This window comes from Sus scrofa, chromosome 9, assembly GCF_054392235.1.
Source record: "Sus scrofa isolate SSC_HxYL_T2T_F1_AM1 chromosome 9, Sscrofa_HxYL_maternal_Yorkshire_Landrace_v2.0, whole genome shotgun sequence".
Lineage (NCBI taxonomy): Eukaryota > Metazoa > Chordata > Mammalia > Artiodactyla > Suidae > Sus > Sus scrofa.
The window spans coordinates 21800136-21822034 of NC_139391.1; the positions used below are offsets into that span (position 1 = coordinate 21800136).

The 21899-nt window shown below is 38.8% G+C and overlaps 1 protein-coding gene and 1 long non-coding RNA gene across 40 annotated transcripts in view; one reads left to right on the forward strand and one right to left on the reverse strand.

The window, feature by feature from the left end:
• Positions 1-21899, forward strand: part of LOC102160855 (uncharacterized) — a 393443-nt gene that overhangs the window by 24821 nt on the left and 346723 nt on the right. For 31 of the 39 annotated variants that reach the window (XR_014814892.1, XR_014814905.1, XR_014814880.1 and 28 more), the window contains exon 2: positions 6328-6439. The gene's annotated coding sequence lies outside the window, so the exon portion shown is untranslated. Of the gene's footprint in view, positions 1-4394; positions 4489-6327; positions 6440-7972; positions 8305-9160; positions 9937-12583; positions 12698-14267; positions 15827-21899 lie in introns of those variants that run through there. The other 8 variants (XR_014814887.1, XR_014814904.1, XR_014814902.1 and 5 more) reach the window with 5 other exon arrangements.
• On the reverse strand, positions 752-11233 carry LOC146399783 (uncharacterized). Its single transcript, XR_014814937.1, has 2 exons — positions 7668-11233; positions 752-4867 (listed from the first exon to the last, which is right to left on the reverse strand). It is a non-coding gene; the product is annotated as an uncharacterized LOC146399783 (long non-coding RNA).

A 21899-nucleotide genomic window follows, 5' to 3' on the forward strand; every position in this document is an offset into this window, starting at 1 on the left:
GAACTTCTTCATTAGAATAATTTTAGACTCAGATTTCTCACTGCCAACTATTTGAAAAATGTGTGTCCTTGGTCACAAGGTGAATAGGGACAAACAGAGATTGTGGTTGTATGACCACAGACACAATTCCAAGAATGGAAAAACCACTCAAGCTCATTCTCCGCTGATTGTGGGTTACTAGCATCATTTTTTAATATCGGGGTGGGAGTATTCTAGGCTTACTTCACTGAGATATATAAATGAATAAGTAAATGACATCTTTGAATTTGATGAAACAGGAGCTGATGAAGATAGAAAAATACTAATGCTTTCTATTTGAGTAGCTTATCATCATTTGCACTGTACATTGACATATTATGTCAATTTGATAGTCATCTCCCAGATAATATTACTCCCATTTGATGGGTAAGAAAACCAGGGCTCAGAAAGGATAAGTTTCCGTGGTCAAACTGCTAGTGAGTGTAGATCTGATAACCAGCAAAAGACTTGTGGTTTTAAGTTGGATTGTTAGAATGGAATTGAGAAAGCAAAGCTTTGCTTCATGATAGTCACATATAAAATTAAGAGAAAGAAATGTTCTATAGAAGACACATGTTGAAGCAGCTGTGGAACTAGGAATTGCTGAGTCTTCCATTTGATCCCATTTTCACTTCACTATTGCCTTTTGTTAAATAAAACACGTGGGGGGGGTTTTGTTTGTTTTGGGGGTTTTTTGGTCTTTTCTTAGGACCGCACCCACGGCATATGGAGGTTCCCAGGCTAGGGGTCCAATCGGAGCTGTAGCTGCCAGCCACAGCCACAGCCACAGCCACAGCAATGCCAGATCCGAGCCGCATCTGTGACCTACACCACAGCTCACAGCAATGCCGTATCCTTAACCCACTGAGCGAGGCCAGGGATCGAACCCACAACCTCACGGTTCCTAGTCAGATTCATTTCCACTGCGCCATGACAGGAACTCCATAAACCACGTTTTTGAAATGAAAATTTTGAGAAGCATTACTTTTTTAAAAAGTTTTGTTGAAGTGTAGTTAATTCAAAGGGTTGTGATAATTTCTGCTGTACAATAAGGTGGCCCAGTTATACATACACACATATGCATTCTCTCTCAGAATCTTTTCTCACATAGATTATCACAGAATACTAGGGAGAGTTCTCTGCTATACAGCAGGTCTCTGTTGGCCAATCATTCCATATACCTCAGTGTGCACATGCCAGTCCCAAATTCCCAGTCCATCCCTCCCACCCCTCCACCTGTCCGCTTTGGTAATCCTAAGTTTTTCAAAGTCTGTTAGTTTATTTCTGTTCTGCAAAAAAGTTCATTTATATCCTTTTTTTTTTCTTTAGATTCCACATATAGATGATATCATGATGTTTGTCTTTGTGTGACTAACCACTTAGTAAGATAGTTTCTGGGTCCATCCATGTTGTTGCAAATGGCATTATTTCATTCTTTTTATGACCGAGTGATATTCCGTTGTATATATGTACCACATCTTGTTTATACATTCCTCTGCTGATGGACATTTAGGTTGCTTCCACGTCTTGGCTATTGTAAATAATGCTGCAATGAACACTGAGTACATGTATCTTTTCAAATTATGGTTTTCTCTGGATAGATGCCCATGGGTGGGATTGCTGGATCATATGGTAGTTCTGTTTTTAGTTTTTTGAAGACCCTCCATACTGTTTTCCATAGTGGTTGCACCAATGTACATTCCCATCAACAGAGTAGGAGGGTTCCCTCTTCTGCACACCCTCTCCAGCATTTATTATTTGTAGACTTTTTGATGATGGACATTCTGGCTGGATTTGTTTTTGTTTGTTTTGTTTTGTTTTACTGATATACCAGGATCATCCTAAAGGTCATACAGATTAAGAGCAACCCTAAAGAACTAATAAACTTAATGAATGTCTCCACTTTGCTCCCTGTCCACCAAAACCACTCTGGTCCAATATGCTCTCATTTCTTGCTTGTCAACCAAAATTACCTTATAATTTCATCCACTTTTTCTTGAATTTAATGTAAAACCCATGAGCCTTGAAGTATCATCCTTGACTCTTCTTCTCCAAGCTGATCATCTCTCCAAGCTGATCAGCCAGTGTATCATACTGAGTCTACCCTCACTCCTGTGGGTTTTTTATTTAAATGTGAACCATATCAAGGGACTCTCAATACTGACAAGTGGAATACTTCCCAATAGGTTACATTTTGTATCATCTTGGAGTAAAATTCTACAAGACCCTGCATGATCTGTCCAGTCTATCCCTTCATCCCCCACCCCTGTTGTCCCAGAAACCCTTGCCTTCTGTTGCTCCTCAAGCCTTTGTCTCCATGACCTCTGGACTTGGCTATCCTCTCTGCCTGAAATAATTTGCCCAACTTTTCCCATGACTGTTGATTCTCACTGTATGAAATTCTCACTGATAAATATTTTATCTCCTCAGGAAAGCTTCCTCTAGCTATAGTATCCGAAGTGGGCTTCTCTAGCTATTCATTTTTTTAAAAACTCTGTTTATTTCTTCATAACCATTATAAATGCCTGTAATTTTTGTACTTTCATGTTTATCATGTATCTGCCTCACTGGAACATAAGCATCATAAGGTTTGGGCCTTGTCTATCTTGCTTACCACTGTAGCCTAGACTTAATAGGTGCTCAATAAATATTATCTAAATGTTGATTGAAACTTCATACTAACTTTAAGAATTAAGATTATTAGAAGTGAATTTTCATGAGGCAAACATTGTGCCACTAGATGATACATTTTATATTTCTCATCAGTATAAAATGGATAAAAAATTCTGAATATGCTTGGAGAAATATTCGATTAATATAAGGGGCCAACTTCCCAGCCCCAAGAACATCTGTAATTTTAAGTTAATGTGTCTATGTGGATTAGTTTGAAAGTTGTAGAAGTTGACCTAGAACTCCTTCATAAATGTTTGGTTTGCTATCAGGAAGTCAAGTTATAAACAATGTTGGACAATAGAAAGGCTAAACCTAATGTCTTAGCATTTTCTTTGCAAAGTTTTGCAGTTCAGTTTGACTTCCCTTCTTTCTATGGGTTATTGCTGAAAGGGAAACATCAAGTCAAACAAGGTAAATTCTAAAATAGCAAACTGTAGGTGGCCTAGTGGTTAAGGATCCAGCGTTGTCACTGCTGTGGTTTGATCCCTGGCCTGGGAACTTATGTAGGCTATGGGCACAGCCAGAAAATAAATAAATAAAATGAAATAGCAAACTGTAGAGAGTCTTGGCATGAAGAGAGCAAAACCACAACAGAGGGACTGATTAAAAAGTCAAGACTATCAGTTTCTCCTATTGAGAAGGTGTGTTCCTTTTCTAAGAATCAGATTACTTACCCAGATAATGATATGGGAACCATTAAAACAGTTCATTTTAGTAAGCTGAAAATAAGTTGATATTTATTATGACTTTTTGCTTATTTAAGTTGCTAAGATCAAGCCCATACATATATTTCTCATGTTTTTTAAACAACACGGGGTATCCTTAGACTTTAAAAAATAGTTAAATATACAAATAAATAACTTTAGTTCAGACACAATTAAAGTAACAACTTTTGAGTAAAAAATTGAAATCAAATTTGTCATTTTCGTTCCTATTCCTTCTTTCTTTGGTCCATTCTATTTAACCATATTTATATTTTTACTGTATGATGAGATAATAAAACTCAATAAATTACACCAAACACCTGCTGTCGGTGTTCTACAGATTTCCCCCCATCTCCCCTTTTCCTTTCCATCTACACCCTGCCAAGCAAGGAACCCATGTTCCCTCCCTGGTGTGCTACTTACAAATTGTTTACTAAAGTTACCTAATCATTTACAGATATGCATCAGAAGGAGGGCCTATAATGTTCAAGGGCACAAATTCTAGATCCAGAAAGCCAGACTTCGAATCCCGAAGCCACTCCTTACCACCTGTGGGACTTTAACAGGCTATTCACCGTCTCTGCCTCTGTTTCCTCATCAGCAAAATGGGAATAATAGGACCTACCTCATAGGTAGTTTCGACTGAGTTAGTGTGTGAAGTGCTTAGCACAATGCATTCACCTAATTTTAATTCTTTCTTTCACTCTCCCTCAGCCTCATTTCATTTTTAATGAAATTCTGTCATTCGTAAAAATACGTTACAGAGACAGACCTCTTCACATCAAGAAATTGAATTCCTTTAAGAAAATAGCTGCATAGTACTGCTAAAGCGAAATCACCTGATGCCCACAGGTCCAAAAGGGCATCACGTGAACTAAAAGCTTGTGACGCCAAACCTAGACTTAATACCTAACTTAATTGCTGTTTTGACCTTACCCCCAAGTATAGTCTTAATCAACCAATTTAGATTTTTCTGGTTAGCACCTATGAAGTAATCTGGGTCATTCCCAGTCTACTCCTCAGAGGAAGAGGCAATCTGCAAGATAAAACCCGTGGCAGTTGCTGCCCCAGACCAAAGATATCCTGGCCCAAGGTAACCCTTCCCTTCCTTTTTTTTTTTTTTTGGCTGATGACTTTCTTGCCCCACCCTCCTTTCTCCTTCCATTTTGTGCCACTTCTCAGCGCTCTTTTCTCTTCATTAAGTGGAATGCTGCCGGATTCATGCATCCCTGAATAAAGCCATCAGGTCCTCACATTTACTCAGTTGGATTTTGTTTTTAAACAATACTTAAGGCATGTAACACATCTATTTAACTGTTATTAAATGGGTATTTGGGCCACTGGAAAAAATATTGCAATAAGAATTTTTGAATATATATCTTTTCTACAGCTGCTTTTATTTCCATAGGAAAATGACAGGAAGTAGCTGCTGGGTCAGATAGCTATTGGAAGATTAAGTGTCCAGAACAGCCCTAGCAAATAGCATTTCCATCAGCCAGGTCAAAGAGAGTCCACTTTGTATCACCCCCAACCATGTCCCCTGGCCCCCTCATACTTCCTTTCTTTCCTGAGTTGTTTTAAATATTATTTTTTTATGTTTTTTATGTTTTATGTTTTTTATGCTCCATATGCCGCGGGAGCGGCCCAAGAAATAGCAAAAAAAAAGACCAAAAAAAAAAAAATTTTTTTTAATAAATAAATAAAAAAATAAAAAGTTCCTAATTTAGGTTTGATTTCCAGTTGAGTCCATGGGTTGTTTAGGAATCCATTTCTTTCTCTTTTCTTTTTGTCTTTTTAGTGCTGCACCAGTGACATATGGAGGTTCCCAGGCTAGGGGTCCAAATGGAGCTTCAACTGCTGGTCTACGCCACAGCCACAACAACAAAGGATCTGAGCCACGTCTTTGGCCTACACCACAGCTCACGGCAACACCGGATTCTTAACCCACTGAGCAAGGTCAGGGATCGAACCTGTGTCTTCTTGGATGCTGGTCAGATTTATTTCCACTGAGCCATGATGGGACCTCCCATTTCTCATTTTTTTTTTTTTTTGTCTTTTTGCTATTTCTTGGGCCGCTCCCGCGGCATATGGAAGTTCCCAGGCTAGGGGTCGAATTGGAGCTGTAGCCACCAGCCTACGCCAGAGCCACAGCAACGCAGGATCCGAGCCGTGTCTGCAACCTACACCACAGCTCACGGCAACGCCGGATCGTTAACCCACCGAGCAAGGGCAGGGACCGAACCCGCAACCTCATGGTTCCTAGTCGGATTTGTTAACCACTGCGCCACCACGGGAACTCCCCCATTTCTCATTTTAACTGATTGTATTTAAATTGTTTTCTTTTTTTTTATTAGATTATGTGCTAACAAGGTAGAGTTGTAAGCATTTAAAATTTTATTAATAGTTTCTTTCTGGCTCAATTTATGGCTGAATTTTATAAAATAAACATTAAAAATTATTTTTCTCTACTCAAAAGAACTTTGATATACCCTCAAAGTGATTAAATCTTTCTATGACCATGCTTAATTTTTTGTCCATTACATCCTTCAATTCTCGAAGTTTGATTATTTCAAAGTAACTTCACTCTAATGAACTTCTCAGCTCTCTCATCATTTGTTTTTAATATTTTAATTACTTTGTTATTTGGTTCATTTCCATTTAACGTATCGTATCTTCTTTGAAACATGTGCTTTTTGCCTGTTCATAGATGTCCCACAATAGCCTTCTCCTCCAGAAATTCCAACTAAGCATGCAACTTCAAACGTACCTTCTAAGAATTGTTTGTCCTGGATATGGGCTTGTTCCGAGACCTAGTTAAGATTGAGGTTAGAGGGAGAAAATGCTTGAAATGCAAATTCACACTGCTATTAAATGCTTTAGGCTTTTAATTTCTAATATGTCTTTTCTTTCCTGATTTTTATGATTTTAACAGGCCTTCTCAATGGTTTGGAATAGACACTGCTAACAAGAGTATTAGTAGTAAACTAAGAAGAACAGAGAAATTGAATGAAAAGTGAGAACATGGAGAGAGGCAAAATGTGCAGGTATAAGTTTTATGATAACAGTTATCATTTGTTGAATGTCTACTAGGTATAGACACTAACATAACACAGCCACACGGTCTATTCCCTATAGCTGCATTATGAAGTAGTGTTATGGAAAAGTGTTTAGAACAGAGGGATTAAGTATCTTGCTAAATGTCATACAAGTTAAGTGGCTGAGCCAGAAAGTTTGACTGATTTCCAAACTGTCTGAGTCCTAGCACCCATTTCTTTCCATGGTGCTATACTACCTTACCTGTATGCAGACTTAAGGAGATATTCTGAAAAAATAGTCATCCATAAATAAAAAATATAATACTTCTTTATCCACAAAACTGTATTTATTTATTTTTGCTTTTTAGGGCTGCACCTGGGGCATATGGAGGTTCCCAAGCTAGGGGTCGAATCGGAGCCGTAGCCACCAGCCTATGCCAGAGTCACAGCAACGCCAGATCCAAGCCATGTCTGTGACCTACACCACAGCTCACGGCAATGCTGGATCCTTAACCCACTGAGCGAGGCCAGGGATTGAACCCGCAACCTCGTGGTTCCTAGTCGGATTCTTTTCCACTGAGCCATGTCGGGAACTCCTGTATTTATTTAATGAATACCTATTCAACATGGTACTAGTGTTGGCAGCCACTAAGTAAGAGGAAATGAGTAGGTATCCTTGGAAGAAAGTAAAGACAAACGGAGACATGTATTTGAAGTACCTCTAAGATATTAGAAGGGAAGTATCTAATAATAAGCTGGAAATATTGCTGTAGGACTCAGGGGAGGGATCATTCAGTCATTTAGATACATAAAACATTAATTGGTCATCTGCTCTATTCAAGGCATAGGCAGGCAATGAGAAGAGCTGCAAGGTGTTTAGACTACCTCAGGTATTGGCTGAATACAGTTTTTATTAGTCCTCCCCCGATAGATGAGAGTTGACATAATAGGAGTAGAGATTACCCAAAGGAAGCCCATAGAACACAGAAAAAAGTGGAGGGAAGAAGCTGAAGACAGCTTAACAATTACCAACATGTGGAGTTCCCGCCATGGCGCAGCGGTTAACGAATCCGACTAGGAACCATGAGGTTGCAGGTTCGGTCCCTGCCCTTGCTCAGTGGGTTAACGATCCGGCGATCCGGCGTTGCCGTGAGCTGTGGTGTAGGTTGCAGACGCGGCTCGGATCCCGCGTTGCTGTGGCTCTGGCGTAGGCCAGTGGCTACAGCTCCGATTCGACCCCTAGCCTGGGAACCTCCATATGCCACAGGGGCAGCCCAAGAAATAGCAAAAAGACAAAAAAAAAAAAAAACAATTACCAACATGTAAGGGCTAAGCTAAAGATCAGGATTTCATGAAGGAAAAATTAGGAGAATCAGAAGGAGGACCAAGAAAGTTAGTGCTATGCTAATGGCAAGGAAGAGGAAGTTGTGAGTCTAAAATTTAATGATGGAATTATTAGTTTAACTGTCCCTAAGTCAGGACTATTTTAGCTTCGCCTTCCAGAACCACATGCTGAATTGGTGTCCTATTTCTTGGGTTCAGGGCAAAGACCACAGCTCTTTCGAACACTGATCAGAAACTTGGACTTGACATCCCTGAAACCCTCTAGAGAACTAAGCAGCATGGCTATTCCTGATGGACATTACTACAAGCATTGGCTCATATTTCGTGGTTCTATTATGTAGATTGAGTAGCATCTTGAACCTGCCCTGTTCCATTATACTGCATGTGCCACATGCTGAGAATTGCTTTAAAAAAATCACTCTCTCCTATCAACTCATCATTTGCATATCTTTATAAAAGGATCCAGACGCATTACCTTGATTTGAACTTTCCAGTTGCTTAGAACCTGAATAAATAGAAATAAATAGGAATTACTGTGCCAAGCTTAAATTTCTTTATTGATTTTTCTTTGAAAATCTTAAGTTGTAGGCAAAAGACCTGTCGCGTAATTGCAAGAGCTAATGAATTAAACTCATCTGCACTTGATTCACAACATGTCTCAAAGTCAAAAAGAAAAGAAAATCTCATTTCCTGTACAATGTTTAAGTTCAACATTCTAGCTCTCTAGAAGGCCAGGAAAATCATTGTTCCCTTTATGGTTATAATTCATAATTTGCTTCAACTGAATCTATTCATAGAGAAATAACTGATTCAAAGGTATTATACATCTCTGAAGAGACAATAATATATTTAGAATCTCTATGATTACCTCTAATTGAAATCTCAATTTGCAGGAGATATGCTATTTTTAATGATAAGAATATTCAGAAATTTCCTGAAGCATTGATGGTATTAGAAAAAGTATCTGACAGAAGCCAGGAAAGCGGGGTTATAATTAGATCTGTGGGAGTTCCCGGCGTGGCGCAGTGGTTAACGAATCCGACTAGGAACCATGAGGTTGCGGGTTCGGTCCCTGCCCTTGCTCAGTGGGTTAACGATCCGGCGTTGCCGTGAGCTGTGGTGTAGGTCGCAGACACGGCTCGGATCCCGTGTTGCTGTGGCTCTGGCGTAGGCCGGTGGCTACAGCTCCGATTTGACCCCTAGCCTGGGAACCTCCATATGCCACAGGGGCAGCCCAAGAAATAGCAAAAAGACAAAAAAATAATAATAATTAGATCTGTGCCATAACTCACATAGTCATCCTGAGGAAGTCAATTCAAACTATCCCTGGGATTCTTCCCTTGATACCTTACTGGATTTTTTTTTTTTTTTTTTTTTCTTTTTTAGCCACTCCATAGGATATGGAGTTCCCAGACCTTGGCTCAGATCCTAACCGCAGTTACCACCTACCCCACAGCTGCGGCCACATGAGATCCTTTAACCCACTGCGATGGCTGGGGTTTGAACCTGTGTCCTGCCATTGCAGAGACACTGCTGATCCTGTTGCGCCACAGCGGGAACTCCCTTGCTGGATTTTTTATAAACGTTGAAAAATATAAATTGATTTAAGAGATATTTATTAGGCGCTGACTTTGTATCAAGCTCTGTTCTAGCACCAGGGATTCGGTGAAGAACATGCCAAATAAGACTATCACTTTCCTAGAGCTTAAATTCAAGCCAGGAACAAAAATATTAAACAGTTACACCCAGCTAAGTATCACAAAGGGAAGTATCAGAGGCAGTGGTAATATATGGTAGTTTGGGAGACAGGAAAGAATTCTCTGAGAAAAATGACATGGAAGCTAAGATCTGCAGCATAAGCGTTGGATATGTCAACAGTATTCTATGTAGAAGGGAAACATAGAAAGGCGGGAAGAATTTGAGGAAGTGTGAAAAGTTCAGAATAGCTATCACGATGAGTGATGGGGAAGAAGTGAAAGATATGAAAACTTATGAGAACAGATTGTGACATAGCTGGTGAGAACATAAGTTGGTTCAGACTCTTTGGAAAGTCTTTTGGTATAACATGAAATTAAAATCTCAAAAAATATTTCTAGACTTTGATTCAATGATTTCCTATCTGGATATCTGCCTTACTAAAAATTATATGACATGTAGAAAAATATTGAAAAACAATGATATTAAAGTACATATGTAACAGCAAAATCAGGAAAAAAGATACGCAAAAATAGTGTGTGCAAATTAGGACATACATACAGCTAATAAAAATCTATGAAGAGTATATAATAATAATCATATGAAAAATTATGTTATGATATATTTTATAATGCTAAAAAGAAAAAAGCAGGGATGATGCAGGGTGGGCCCAGGTAAATACTGCTGACACCATGGATCTAGATCACAACCTAGGACCCCTCAGATGAGGATATCCTGGTCTCATATAATGGTTACTAGTAGATCAGCCTCGCCTCCCCTCCAAAGAAAGATATTATCTTTATCATCTGGAATGTTTCCAGGAAGAAGAGGAAATCATCTCATTTTTACTATGCTGGTCAGCAAACAAATCTGTTCTTTGACATTTAGGGAGACACTGTTTCTAGCTTCCAAGGCTTTTTGCCATGGGAACAATCTTGAAAAGATAATCTATTACAAGCTCTGTAAAAATGCCATGAAGAATTGTCTCCCCAAAGCCCTTATTTTTATTATTTTTATGATTTTAACTGTAATACTTCTTAATATTTTAGAAAGGATTATGATAAGCACATAATATATTTCATATAGTTGTGTGCAAAATGGAAGGTTGGCTGCATGATGACCCAGATTTTTCCTCCCTGTATGTGTTTGTTAGCCAGTCTGAGGAAGTTTTGACCACTGAATAGCTGTAATAACGTCTCTGGGCTCCAGTTTCTATTAAATGACAGTTCAAGACTAGCTGCTGTCTAATCCCTAGTCTGCTTTAAATTCTGTCATGTTATTATTCCGTAAGTGTGTATGGGAGGAAGCACCCATAACTTAGTGAACAAAATCAAACTCAAATCACTTTATTTGAAGCAGTTTTTCTAGTTATAATCTCGATTGTATATATTTAAATTAATCAATTCAAGTGATCTAACACATAATCTGTGTGCAGAAAGACCTCTATAAATAGATTTTAAAATAAAATTCAAGTATTTTTTTCCTATTTACATATTAATTCCACAGACTATTTCTGAAACAAAAAAAAGGCTGTGGAGTTCCCGTCGCGGCTCAGTGGTTAACGAATCCGACTAGGAACCATGAGGTTCAGGGTTCGATCCCTGCCCTTGCTCAGTGGGTTAAGTATCCGGAGTTGCTGTGGCTCTGGCATAGGCCGGTGGCTACAGCTCCAATTCAACCCCTAGCCTGGGAACCTCCATATGCTGTGGGAATGGCCCAAGAAATGGCAAAAAAGACAAAGAAAAAGAAAAAAGAAAAAAAAAGGCTGTGATTTTAGAGACGATGTTAACAAGATGTGACAAAAATTACTGTAAACTGAAACATAACAGGCAAGAAAACTAGAAAGTTGAAAAATATGCAGTTTATTATTCCATTCAGACCCACGTATGATTTTCTTAATTTGTGAGATGTCATAAGAATATGGTTTCATTGTTTTGTTGTGGAAAGAACACTAGCATTAGAAGACTGAACTTCGGCATCCATTTACTATTATTTTCGGGAATTTCTCTGAGGTTTAGATATTCTTATTGTAAAACAAAGATAGTTTTTAGCATAAAGAGCTGCTAGTAGGATCACATGGGAAAATGTTTTTAAGCTGTAAGATCTACAGTAGAAATGTAGAGGTTTGTTACTATTAAATTGGGTGGTAGTAGAACTAATATACAGAATTACCTATTAAGGAAGTATGAGGCGAGAGAGAGAGGCTGAGTGACTTAAGGAGTATATCTTTGAGCAGATGGAAAACATCAGGCAAAGAGGTATTTTGTTTGTAAGAAGTTTCCATGTGCCAAGAGAACAAAGTTTGGCTTCTTGCTAGCAATTTCCCTACTAGCTCATCAGTGGTGTCTGAAATTTCGCTTTTATTTCACCTGCATGATTCATTCCAAGCCCTTCCTAATAATACCAACTCTAGTCGTTCCTTCCTCTATACAACTGCTTTATAATGTAGCTGCTTCCACCGAGAGACCATTTAACTCATTTATTTGTCTGTGTCCCCCCAAGCATACCCCTAGAGGTGGGCCTGGGGTGGAGGAGGGGCTATAACCTTGCTATACAGAGTTACTGAGTTGAATCACCCCTGGTTGATATGAAAACACTTCTGAGAACTACAACAAAACCTGCCTAAATCATGATCACTCCATTAACAAAGTATGAAAATCACTTCTAATTTCACCACAGGCTAAAATTATTTTTCCTACATAGCCTCTTAGTGATACTAGAAAAAGGGGGAAAAAGGATTCAGATTTGGGTGAAAAAGGATTCAGATTTGGGTAAAGCTCAGAGAAAACAGCCTACCAAGAGAGCCTTCAAATGTGGGAGGTTTCCCCAGAGCAAGACAGGAGGAAAGGGGAAATGGAGCAAAATAAACACCAGCTGCCTTCCTCATATATCTTCCAAGAATCTGCCCTCCTGGCCTTTAACGAAGTTCTTTTAAAAAACAAAACAAAACAACCAAAAAAATGAATATCTGTATGTCCAGGATTTCCAAATACAGATCATATGATTTTATTTCAAGGGGTGTCTGCATTTGAACAAAAGGCATCAAAATATATGTAAGTAGGTAATATGTCTCACATCCACACACAGCTCTTTTTCATATGCACATATTAACAGGTCTGTGAACTGGAGATTGGCACTTGCCATCTGCCTCTGCACAGATTGACTCATGAGCTGCTGCAGCTGCTGTCCCTCTACACCCCTGAAAGGAGCTCAGGGCGGAGATCAGGGGTGAGTCACTCTGTGCTCTGGGAAAACCGGCAGAACAGGTCTCCAGATAGATATTTTCAGGATGAGATTTTATAAACCCAATTCTTGCATCTCCTCATATCTAGCAAAGTACTGACATCCTTCATGGTGACGTCTGCTCCTCGTGATTAGCAGTAACATTCACTAGGAGACCAGCAGTGACCTGTAAAATGAGTGCTTGGTGTCATGTACCTCCCCCCTTCACCAAAACCACATATATACCAATATTTCCACCTACATCTTTGGAGCGATATTTCAGAGCTATTTGAAATGCTGCCTCCTAGGCTATAGTCCTCATTTTGCCCCCAAGAAAACTTAACTCTTAGCTTTTATGTTGTGCTTTTTTTTTTTTAGTTGACAGGTCCTGTTTTGATTAATACGATACAAATTTATGTAAGGCAATTTATAGAAATGTTTAGTCAAAATGTATGTTCTTTGGCAACGAACTCTAAAGATAGTTCTAAGAAGAAAGAGGTAAAATGGAGGTTGTCAGTGGCATTAAAAATTATTTAAAAGCAGGAGTTCCCTGGTGACTCAGCAGGTTAAGATCCAGTGTTGTCAGGGCTGTGGCTTGAATCACTGCCGTGGCACAGGTTCAATCCCTGGCCTGGGAACTTCCACATTATATGGGTGTGGCCATGTCACAAAAATAAATAGATAAATAAAAATTATATACAATGGTTATTTTAAATTTGAAAAAGTGGAAAGGACTACTGCATACTGTCCTTGAAAAACAGCTTTTGGTATTCTGAATACCAAGAAAACTCAATTTCAAGACAAACTTTACTATCTAGCTGATGATCGTAGGCAAGTCACTCTGCCTCACTGGGTCTGCCTTGACTCAGTTGTTCTGTGTTAGTCAAATATGGCTTTGAATAATCAGGAAAGAGTATTTTGTAATTGTGAAAGTCTCTGAATTTTGTTTAGGAGTGATAATTACTTGCATAAAGACTTGCCAAAATTCCAGTCATTTGAAATTTGGTTATTTGAGTTTCGGCACAAACAGGGGAGTACCTGCTAATTCAGATATTTTGCACTAATTTTTAAAAGATGCACTCCTCGGGGTTGCCGTTGCGGCTCAGCGGGTTAAGAACCCAACATAGTATCCATGAGGATGTGGGTTCCATCCCTAGCTGCAAGTTAAGGATCCAGCATTGCTGAAAGCTGTGGGGTAGGTCTCAGAGGCAGCTCGGATTTGGTGTTGCTGTGGCTGTGGTGTAGGCCGGCATCTGCAGCTCCAATTTGACCCCTAGTCTGGGAACTTCCATATGCCACAGATGCAGCCCTAAAAAGAAAAATAAATGAATAAAATATGCAGTCCTCATAAAAACCTGAGGTAGGTATCACGATGTGCATACACCACCTTGCAGACAGCCCGCAACTTGTAAGTAGCAGTAAGTGTTCAACCTAGGTCAGTGTCCAATCCCCATGCTCTTGCATTATACCACATTAGGCACCCAATTTTTTATTGTATAAAAATAAAAGGAACGTTTCCTATTCTCCAAAACTTGTTCAATCTGACATTATCGTGAACTTTTACTTCTCTCTGCAGATTATCCCTTGAGAAACTGTAGCAGGCCAAGAAACATTTCTATTATTTAACAAGTATTTCTTTCATTAGTGAAAACTTCAAAGTCAAGAAGCTAAACAGTCTGGCAGAGCTCCCAAACCACAAGGCAAGATCTCTCCTCTTTCTGCGAGTCGAGTCCTTTTTAACTTCCTTTGTTTGAAATGAGAGCAACTACCACCCAAATAGGTCCCTAGCTCACAGGGGTGTACTGTGGGATGTGAGAGGGGCTGAACAGTCCTGGAAAGTGGGGGAATGATTCAAGGGAAGAGAAACTGACACAGGAGTGGCTTTAAGAAAAGAGGAAACAGTTTCTGTAGCTGCTGATAAAACTTTCACATGCCCAGTCAAAATACATATGCCACACAAACTCAGTACTAATTTCCCATAACTTATTTTTCTCTTTACTTCAATCTTTTCTTATATAAATGAAGGGTTTGAAAGAAAGGAGAGGATGTTTTTATATGGGAAAGAGCTTTAAATCTTTGGTGTCTTGCTTCCTTCTCTCTAAAAGTGGAGAATTAGACTAAGTTTATTCTTTTGGTTTGGTATGCTGAAATCACAGTTTTAGATTTAGAAATTTATTTTAGCTGGCAATTTATAAAACATTTTCAAACATTTTACATTTTTAGGAATAGACAAAAATAGGCCTTTTTCTTCCAAGCATGGAAAGCAGCAAGCACCTCTTGGTTTTCCTGACAAATGAATATAGTTATGTAATTTAATAGTGTTATTAGAATTGCCTACTTCTAGAATGGAAACATCAACATCTCTGGAATGGGGCGAGGAAAACAAAGGAGGTTTAGCTCAAAGAAAATGTAACCAGATCAAGAGAAAAACAATGCGGGAACTCTTCTCAATTACATTTGCTTAAAAAATTAATACTTTAAAAAACTAGATAAAACAATCATAGTTTAGGAACTATTTTACCGTTGTTAGCTTTGCTAATAACCTAAACATGTCCACCAGCTCTGCATCCTATCTCTCCCCACTCTGACAAGTTTCCCCAAATTTCTAAGTCTGCATATTTAGCACAGTCCACCTACCCCTATCCCCCAACTTCTACTAAAGGAAAGGGAAAAGAGAAAGAATTCGAATTGTCTTTCTCAGCTTTTGGGGACTAAGTCCTAACTTTTATCCAGCAGCATCCCTGTTAACTAGCAATTACCTGTTGAATAAATGAGCTGACATCTCTTCAACCTGAAATATCTGGTACAAGCTTTCTTCCCCAGTGGAAAACTGAGAGCCCAGTCTAATCCTCAGCTTTCTGCTTTTGCGCTAAGATACTTGCTTTCATGCACAGGGAGTTTTCTCTGCTTATAGGAAAGGAATAAGGACAAAGCTCGCTCTCTTGCTGTAATTGTCAAGCTGAAGCCTTTCTTCTCCCCTTGGAACTTTCTTTTACTCCTCAGCTATAAATGATTTATTTCTCCTGAGAAAAGACTTAACATTTAACAGGACTTTTTAGTGATTTCACATCAGTCCTCCTTTCGAACAGATATATGTAGTCTTCATTAATAATGCAAGAAAATCAAATAGAAAAATGAACCAGGAAAGTCAATTAGCAGTTTAAGTGAAATAAAAATATTTTACTTCTTACCAATTAATTCAAATGCATATTAAAATGAGATATCAAATTTTACCTATAAAAGAGATGGAGTATGAATAAATAGACTGATCATGTCCACATTGAATGATGATGTGGGAAGATAGGCACGTTGCTGCATTGTTGATAGGCACAGCAATGGAATTAGTCTTCTTTAAGAGCAGTTGAGGAGGAGTTCCCGTCGTGGTGCAGTGGTTAACGAATCCGACTAGGAACCATGAGGTTGCGGGTTCGGTCCCTGCCCTTGCTTAGTGGGTTACCGATCCGGCGTTGCCGTGAGCTGTGGTGTAGGTTGCAGACGTGGCTTGGATCCCTCATTGCTGTGGCTCTGGTGTAGGCTGGTGGCTACAGCTCTGATTCGACCCCTAGCCTGGGAACCTCCATATGCCGCTGGAGCGGCCCAAGAAATAGCAAAAAGACAAAAAAAAAAAAAAAGAGCAGTTGACAGTGTTGATAAAAATGTTAAGTGTATGTAGAGCTTTGACTCTATGTTCTATGAGCTATGGGTTCATGATGACACTGCTTATGATAGTGAAATGGTGAGTAATTGAAAAGTAACTTAAGGAAAATCCATACTAGGGACTATTTTTGGAGCTGATCAAAAAAGAATAAGGTAGAGCTTTAAATATAGACATGAAAAGGTAGAATAATGCAGGATGTGAAAACAAACTACTTGGTAAAAGAATATATGACCAAAAAAAAGGAGTTCCCATCATGGCACAGCAGAAACGAATCTGACTCGGAACCATGAGGTTGTGGATTCAATCCCTGGCCTCGCTCAGTAGGTTAATTCATCCATAATGCATTTACGATAATTAAAATTTTGTGTCTATATTCCTTTATTTCCCCCACATAAAATATTTGAATACTTTATCTATGCCATTCGCTTAGCCCAACAATTTCAGTGACTATGTAAACACACACTTGCGCACACGCACACACACACACACACACACACACACACACACACACACGACACCTGCTCTCATAGAGCTAACAGACTGATACATGTTTTTCTTCACTGTTGCATAGAACTCATACCTGTCATTATTTTTCTTAACTTGTTTTATTAGTAATATAATAATTATTTTCAAAGCATTCCCACTGTGGCACAGTGGGTTAAAAATCCAACTCCAGGGAATTCCCTGGTGGCCTAGCAGTTAGGAATCTGACATTGTCACTGCTATGGTGCAGGTTCGATCCCTGGCCTGGGAGCTTCCACATGCCTTGGCTGCAACCAAAAAAAAAAAAAAAAAAAACATCTGACTGTAGTGGCTACATTCACTGCAGAGGCACAGGCTCAATCCCCATCTGGCACAGTGGGTTAAAGGATCTGGCATTGCCACAGCTGCAGTGTAGATCACTGCTATAGCTTGGATTCAATCCCTGGCCCAGGAAGTTTCATGTGCTTCAGGCATGGCCATAAAAAAAAAAAAAAAAATAGAAGCAACTATTATTTTGAATATTCCATCAAATAGAAGTCCTCAAATGTACATAGTTATTGCCCTATGAGCATTTAGGATATATAAATTGAGCATTTAGGATATATAAATCCCCTTTCTCAGTTAATGGGTTAACATAGGCGGACCCTAGAAGGGAAAGAGTTGCATTGATACCTTTCACTTCCTGTGTATCTCCTACTAGTCAAGCACTTTGCATATCCACCTACTTTCATTCTCACGGTACTACTACAGTATTAGTATCCTTGTTTTACCAATGAGAAAAGTAAGTTTAGAAAGATTTTGTAAGGAGATATGACTCACTTCTACTTAAAAAAAAAAAATTCCTTTCAAATTGCCCCTTTCAATTCAGGATCTTGATTAATGATTACATAATCATTATGTTTAATCCTCCAAAAGCCCCAGCTAAATATGAATCTCAAAGTTATAGCTGAGGAAACTCAGCGAAAACAAAGTCTTAGGTTCACAAAGGGACTCAATTGACAGGCTGTTAGCATTGGTGAGTGATGCTGTCTTGCTATGAGTATATGATGGGAAGTTCTCTGTTGCAAGTTTTCCTTGTTGCTGTTACAACATGGACATCCTTAGTTCTGTTTAGGGAGGACCAAGTTATTCCTCCTCCTTCATATGGCCCCAAATTTCCCTTTACATTTTGGTGGAAACTAGAAGGATGAAAAGTATACAGGACCAAGCACTGCTGAAGTACTTGACGTGAGGGGAGCAAAGGCAAAGAGGAGGCATGAGTTTAATGGAGAGGCTGAGAATAAACTTCGCTTTAAGACTGCATACTGGTACGATTGTCACTGAATAGAAGGTCCCATTCCTTACACAAAGTGCTACACGTTCTGCCTCTGAAAAACTCCTAAATGAAGAACAGATTTCTCCCCCAAAAGGCAATAGTCTGGAATGTGCAGTCTTTCTCCTCTTCTGCAGAGCTCCCCTATATTTTTTAAGTTCACTGAAGAGGATTCAAAACTGCTTCCCCACAGGGTCTGGAAGCTTGGAGTTCAGACTGCATATTCTTTTTTTTTTTTTTTTTTTTTTTTGTGGCCACAATCATGCCATGTGGAAGTTCCCAGGCCAGGGCTTGAACCTGCATTGCAGCAGCAACCTGAGCTACTGCAGTGACAACATTGGATCCTTAACCTACTGCACCGCAAGGGAACTCCATGGGCACATTCACTTGTTAAAGGACAGGCTTGCCACTCGTTTCAGTTGTGCCTAAGGATATTAAGTTCATATTAAGTTATGCCAACCTACTTTGCTTCTTCAGAAGCAGAAGAGTAGTGGTTATGGGCATAGAAATTCAAGTTACAAGATTTTAATTACCATCCCTGGTCTGTTCCTGATTAAATTTTGGCAATTTATTGCACTTCCGAACTAGTTTTGGTAAAATGACACAGCTGTTATTATACCTTTCATAAAATCGCTGTGAATGTGAAGGGTGACTGCCCAGCACAGGTGGCCCTCGTCATCATAATCATCACTGTCATTAACGTACAGCTTTAAAAACCTCCGTAGTTCCCCTGTTAGGTTATACTGTCCGTTCTTCCTGACTCTCAGGGTCGGACTTTTGCTCAAACTTTTCACTCATTTCTCATCTCCCCTGACTTCCTTTGAAATGCCTCCAGTTTTCCTGGCGTTTTTTTCTGGCCTTCTAACCACACTGCCTTCTCAGTTGCCCCTTGGCGTCCTGGGCGACCATGCCTCCCTTGAGGGCCATCAGGACCAATCAGAGCAAGCCTGATAAGAGTCTGAGAAAGACCTTTCTATTTTCTGTAACCTAAACTTTCAACCTTGTAACTCTAAATTTTCAAGCTTTCCCACAACTTTGTTGTTTTTTTGTTTATTCTGGCTCAAGAGCGATTTATCTGAAATTCTTTGAACATTACAAAGTGCATTAGAAATTTTGAAATGGGTATTGTTTCTGTCTTCTGCCCAGCTGTTAGTAATTCTTAGGACACGATTCTGATCTTTCAAACTAGAGTCTTAAAAACCTCATTAACATTTAAAATTCTTTGGAGTTCCCTTCATGGCTCAGTGGCTAACAAACCTGACTGGGAACCATGGGATTGGGGGTTCGATCCCTGGCGTTGCTCAGTGGGTTAAGGATCCGGCGTTGCCGTGAGCTGTGGTAGGTCACAGACGTGGCTCGGATCTTGGGTTGCTGTGGCTGTGGTGTAGGTCAGCAGCTGTAGCTCGGATTTGACCCCTAGCCTGAGAATTTCCACATGCCATGGGTGCAGCCCTAAAAGAAAAAAAAAAAAGTAAATTCTTTTACATTTCTACATCTACACCAGGCAGTTACACTTTTACTAATATTTTGAGGCAGAGGGTTTTACGTCATCTTTATTGTAGGGTCTTTTTCCAGATATGTAATGATTTATACAGCTTTTTGTTTTCAATTCAGCAAAGCCTCCCTAGTTATGGAAAACTGGGAATAAAGTTCAGCTTATTTAAGATGAAGCAGTTGTATTTAATTCTTTAAGAAAAATACTCTAATTAGTTTCTTTTTTTTCTTTTCTTTTTTTTTTTTTTTTTTTGTCTTTTTGCCTTTCCTAGGGCCGCTTCCTCGGCATATGGAGATTCCCAGGCTAGGGGTCTAATCAGAGCTGTAGCCACCAGCCTACACCAGAGCCACAGCGACGCAGGATCCGAGCCATGTCTGCAACCTACACCACAGCTCACGGCAATGCCAGATCCTTAACCCACTGAGCAAGGCCAGGGATCGAACCCACAACCTCATGGTTCCTAGTCGGATTCGTTAACTACTTCGCCAACTACGGGAACTCCAAAACAGTCTAATTAGTTTCAATTCATAATCACAAGTTTATTGATCATGTCTTGACAATCTAGGATCTTTAGAAAATTATTTTGATAAATAGATATATAATTTATAATTTAGGAAGCAGACCTCTTTTATGAGTCAAATAATGTCAGTGTAATATTATTGAAATTATTTTGTTCTTATATATTGCCATTCAATAACTATCTTGCATATTAATAATGTCAAACAATTCTACACAAAAATTGAGAAAAACTATGAACAGCCACTTATTAAAAGAAATATAATCAATAACACTTTTAAAATTTGAATAAAAACATAAAGTTTAAAATGAAACCTTATGAAATTTATCAAATTGCCCAAAGTATAAAAGATCTAAAATATCTAATACTAGTTGTTTTGAGGTGGCACCTCTCCAATAGAACTTTCTGTGAAGATTGAAATGGTCTATATCTGTGATGTTTGATAGGGCAGCCACTAGTCACAGGCGGTTATTGATCATTTGAAATACAACTAGTGTGACTGAGAATTGAATTTTTAATTCTTCTTAATTTAAACTTAAGCAAATACATGGCCCATGTGTGACAGAACAGGTAGCAACATGGGCAGTCCATTAAACCTTTTGTGGTTATATAAATTCATATACCTGTTTTGGAGAGTGAATTGGAAAAATCAGAATATTAAAGGCAGACGCATTTTGACTTAGATGCATTTTAACTTAGCAATGCTGAGAACACTTGAATGAATACTTAAAAGTATGCAAATATAGTCAAATAATATTTATTGCAATGTACTTTTAAGAGTTAATAATTAGAAGCCCAATTAAATATCTATTAATTTAAAAATAGTTTGTTTATATTTATGTTATATTGATATTGTAATATGTTCATATCGCACAATTTTATACAGTTATTTATAAAAGTGTATGTCAAATTTGCAAATATTGACTCTTCATGAGTCTGTTGAATTAAAAAATAACTAGATAGGTAAAATATGTTTGGTATGGCAAACTTATTTCTCAAAGAAACAATGTATGTGTGTGTGTTTGTCTATGCAGAGGATCATCTATGATAATATATTAAAGCAAGTGTCATTGTACTTTTTATTGGAGGGTGAGTTAAGCAACTAATGTGTTGCCTGAACATTCTAAAAACACGTTTTCTTTTTGAAACGAATCTATAGGAGAAAAATATTAATTCCATTTTATGTGTCAAATTTTGCAAAAATTGTATTCTGTCTTTAAAGATCTTACAATTCTATAAAGAATATAGACATGAAAAATAATACTTATTAACAGTTGTTAACTTGAGATGTTAACTTCACCAACATAAGAAGGGGAGAGGGGAGTTCCCGTCGTGGCGCAGTGGTTAACGAATCCGACTAGGAACCATGAGGTTGTGGGTTCGGTCCCTGCCCTTGCTCAGTGGGTTAACGATCCGGCATTGCCGTGAGCTGTGGTGTAGGTTGCAGACGCGGCTCGGATCCCGCGTTGCTGTGGCTCTGGCGTAGGCCAGTGGCTACAGCTCCGATTCAACCCCTAGCCTGGGAACCTCCATATGCCGCGGGAGCGGCCCAAGAGAGATAACAACAAAAGACAAAAGACAAAAAAAAAAAGAAGGGGAGAGGATATGTGACTATATATTTACTCTTGATTTGTGAGGTAGTATTGACGAGGGTAGTTGTGATCTTTGTGCAGAAATGGATAAAAGATCAATGTGAAATCAGCTGTCTTTGAATGCCAGAATCATGTGGTATATATTCTCTAT